Genomic DNA, 4,219 nt, shown 5'->3' on the forward strand with positions numbered 1-4,219 from the left:
CTTCAGGTTATTTTCACATCGTGTGCATTACATTACATTTATATAGAAAAACATGATTTTTGGCTGACGTTCTGCGAAGACGTTGAACATCTTATGTTCTTTCTACATCGTGTGTTCTTTGGAGATATATAACATTTTAGGTTCTCTAGGTTATTTCAAATGCAGGCTTTTTTAATGTTTATGTAAACTCGATACTCAACATTATCGTTTTCAAGAATTCTTTTCTACACGCTATTAGGACACACCATTAATGCGTTTGCACTTATGTTTCACCAATATGTATGTTTAATGGAATTTTATTATGGTATAAAATTACATATGCTACACATTCATACTGATGAAACGCACTGTTAGGAATGGTTGGACGGGACTGCTATCGCGTAAGTTCAAATATCCGTCATTTCAGCCTTGTCGGCGACAAAAATGAAATGACTAATCTGCTTTCTATATAACGTCTTAATTAGTGTGGTGTCTTAGAACAAAGTGAATTAAAGGATACAAAAAACAACGATTTGATAATGTGGTACAAATTTTGTTGGAAAGTTCAAATTTGGTTTGGTTCTAACGTTACGTTTAGTATACTATACTGAATATAGAACTCAGAACACCTTTGCTTCTTGAAAGAATGACTTTATTTTTAAGAGTGCTGTCTTCGTGACATTTTCCTAATCTGAGCTGAACAGTGGAACGCTCGTATTTCATCCCCTTCCTTCCTCGCATCCACCACACTAATCCAGAATCATCTCCGTCAAATCAAGGGTCAAACATGTATCTCAATTTCCCTCCCTTTATTGACTTGTTGATGAAAAATGAAATATTAGAATAATTTGACGAGGTGACTAAATGACTGAATGATCCATTTTTTAAGTGCGGAGTTTCACATCTTTGTCCAATCCTGGTTAAGATGTGATGACGAATTTATTCATGTACGTGGCAAAATGCTGCCCCACCCAAACTTCAGATTTGTTAATCGCAGAACTGACTCACTCGTCACAAAGTGGTCACTCCCGTTAGTTCTTCAGTGTTTAAAATTCGAGAAAAATTTGGAATATAGATTTTTACATTCCCAATGTGCCAGCAGAGAGAAATCTGGGGATGAAGATATATCTACATACCTCTCGCATGGAAACTAAAATATGGTAAATATTTTAAATTATTTATCGTTTCAATTTTTCATAGATTAGTGTAATGTTGGATTGTTTAAGTGAAAGGAATTGTGGTTCGTTTTTTATCTAGATACGTATATAAATAATTTGAAATTCTAAATTTCAAGTGGAAACCATAACTTTTTAAGCAGCCGTTCTAATTTTTTAATAAATAAATAAATTTCATAAGTAAATATGAACTTTTCTATTAAATACAGAACTTATAAATTTGTTAGTTTTAAATTTGCTCGTGGTGATAGTTTATTATTGATTAAAGGATATCTAGGATTTCTTTAAATTGTTGGAATGTGTTTGAGTAAGAATTAAATGATTCGACAAGCAGATCCGCCGACTATTTCAAAAGTACAAATACTCTATTGGATTATGTTCCCCACATGAAACGAATTAAAACTTAGCAATTTTTTCGGGCGCCAAAATTTCCTTTGGGGGGTTATGAGAATAATGGGAGATAAATGTGGTATAGATGTGGTTCAGATAAATGTGGTTCAGACATAGGGCACAGCATATCTATGAAATGGGTTGATGAAATTTCAAAAACAAAATTTTTTTACACTCTATGGATCAGTACCCCCATAGGTTTTTCGAACTGAGGTGGAATTCCGACTTTGAGGGGCTTTTCACAGCGACGCAAAATTGATTCAGAAATTAATTTTTCGCTATAACGAAAAAGTATGACGAAATGGTCATACATTAGCTTTTCACCAATTTTTACTACGTTGCAAATTATTAGTAGTAGAATAAAGGTTAAATTACAAAGAAAGTCGAAATCGACATGCGTGACCTTTTTCGGGGATCGAAAGGTCACAATGTCAAAGGTCACATTACCCCATAAATGGGGTATCGTTGGAAAGGTATTGGCGAGGGGATTCAGAATATGTATACTTTGTGGGGTCTGAAACCACTCCCTGCAAGTCTAGAGGCCAAAGAACGAAAATCGGCAGTTGTCCAGAATTTAACACAGCAGTGGATTGGGAGCTAACACGGAAGCATGCATGGGAAAAACTCAAAAATATTCTTTTGGCTCTATGTTTGCAGGGAGTGGTTTCAGACCCCACAAAGTATACATATTCTGAATCCTCTCGCCAATACCTTTCCAACGATACCCCATTTATGTGGCTATGTGACCTTTGACATTGTGACCTTTCGATCCCCGAAAAAGGTCACGCATGTCGATTTCGACTTTCTGGGTAATTTAACCTTTATTCTACTACTAATAATTTGCAATGTAGTAAAAATTGGTGAAAAGCTAATGTATGAACATTTCGTCATACTTTTTCGTTATAGCGAAAAATTAATTTCTGAGTCAATTTTGCGTCGCTGTGAAAAACCCCTCAAAGTCGGAATTCCACCTCAGTTCGAAAAACCTATCGGGGTACTGATCCAGAGAGTGTAACAAAATTTTGTTTTTGAAATTTCATCAACCCATTTCATAGATATGCTGTGCCCTATGTGCACCACATTTATCTTCCATTATTCTCATAACCCCCCCAAAGGAAATTTTGGCGCCCGAAAAAATGCTAAGTTTTAATTCGTTTCATGTGGGGAACATAATCCAATAGAGTATTTGTACTTTTGAAATAGTCGGCGGATCTGCTTGTCGAATCATTTAATTCTTACTCGTTTATAAAACAACTCATTATTTCCAGAGCAAAAATTTTAAAAGCGTCGACGAATTTAAATCAATTTACAAATTTCTATTTTATATTTAGTTATGTATCGGTCCAACATTTTTGACAAAATATTGGGCTTCTTCGCCAACGCTGTACCGGCCAAGCATTCACCTTATCATAGCCGTTTCGCATTGCTCGTGGATTTCCTAAGCTGGCCGAATTACTGAAGTATGTATGTAAATATTTAACCGAAATTATTAGTTATTATAAAACATATTTTCTAGGAATTTTTATATTAGAACTGATTCTCATTTATTCAATCATTAAGGTGTTTGGAGAGATGGTTCAAAACTACAATAAAACAAATTCCCGTAATGGACAATTCAAGACACATTAGTTCTGGAGGACGCCCTGGAAGTTAAGACATAAATTCTCAACGCATCTAAATTAGGGATACAATTATAATTTCCTTTCCGTACTATACACATATTTCGCCGTGTTACGTTAATATATTTAAAAATTATTTAACTCGGCTTTCTTGTTAGAGTTGAATATTATTTAAATAGTGCAATAATTAATTTATTTAGAGTAGCGACACGATCTGAAACACGAGAATCTATATTTATAATATGCAATATGCTGTATTGAATGTAGTAAATTTAGGTCTGTCTGCAAGTCTGCAATATGCACGCATTTGTTCCACAGTTATTGTATTACTGTTTGACTAAGCTCTTCAAAACCCGGTGTTAATGGTCACCGCTCGGTGTGTTTTCTGACTTCACCGATAATGTGATAGTTTTTCGCACCTAATGGTGGTAAAATTAACACCAGCTAGTGATAATTTGTCACCACATGGTTAAGATTTATCAACATGCGGTGAAAAACATTATCACCATTTGGTGAAGTCAAATATCTATACTCAAAATAACCTGGTGTCAATCCAGTGCGGTGTTGTCACCTATCGACCCCACGCGGTGTTAATGCGGGCAATTAACACCGCGCGGTGTCTATACATAGTGGGGTCATAAGTTCTCGTGAATGCATTTCCGGTAATAAATCCCAAAGTATTAGAGCTATCTGTTCGAAATTTTTATGGATTAACAAGGTATTAATATTGTTTAGAAATCATAACTTCTTTGTCAAGATTTCGTCCACGGGTAATTAGACAAGACATAACTCGTGACGGCCACAGGTCGATCGTGGTACGCGCCAATTTTCGTGCCAAAAGTATTTCAGACTTTTCACGGTTGGCAAAAAATTTAATAGAAAAAAAGGCCAGATATTTGTTGTACAGAAGTCTGACATCCGTTTAAGTATGCGGAAGTCAATACGAAGTCATCACCGTGGTGTGAATGGGAGCAAGTTGGCTGGAGAAATGAAATCTCTGTTTTTTACCGCAAAGGGTACAAGTTGAAGCCAAGAATTATTTTCAGAGTGTCCTAG

General features: G+C 35.4%; 1 long non-coding RNA gene across 1 annotated transcript; it reads left to right on the top strand.

The window, feature by feature from the left end:
• Window positions 1–403: 403 nt before the first annotated feature.
• Window positions 404–3,459, top strand: LOC118436736. Its single transcript, XR_004835668.1, has 3 exons — window positions 404–1,139; window positions 2,876–3,004; window positions 3,105–3,459. It is a non-coding gene; the product is annotated as an uncharacterized LOC118436736 (long non-coding RNA).
• The last annotated feature ends 760 nt before the right edge of the window (window positions 3,460–4,219 follow it).

The sequence above is a fragment of the Folsomia candida genome, unplaced genomic scaffold (genome assembly GCF_002217175.1).
Source record: "Folsomia candida strain VU population unplaced genomic scaffold, ASM221717v1 Fcan01_Sc010, whole genome shotgun sequence".
In the NCBI taxonomy this organism is placed as follows: Eukaryota; Metazoa; Arthropoda; class Collembola; order Entomobryomorpha; family Isotomidae; genus Folsomia; species Folsomia candida.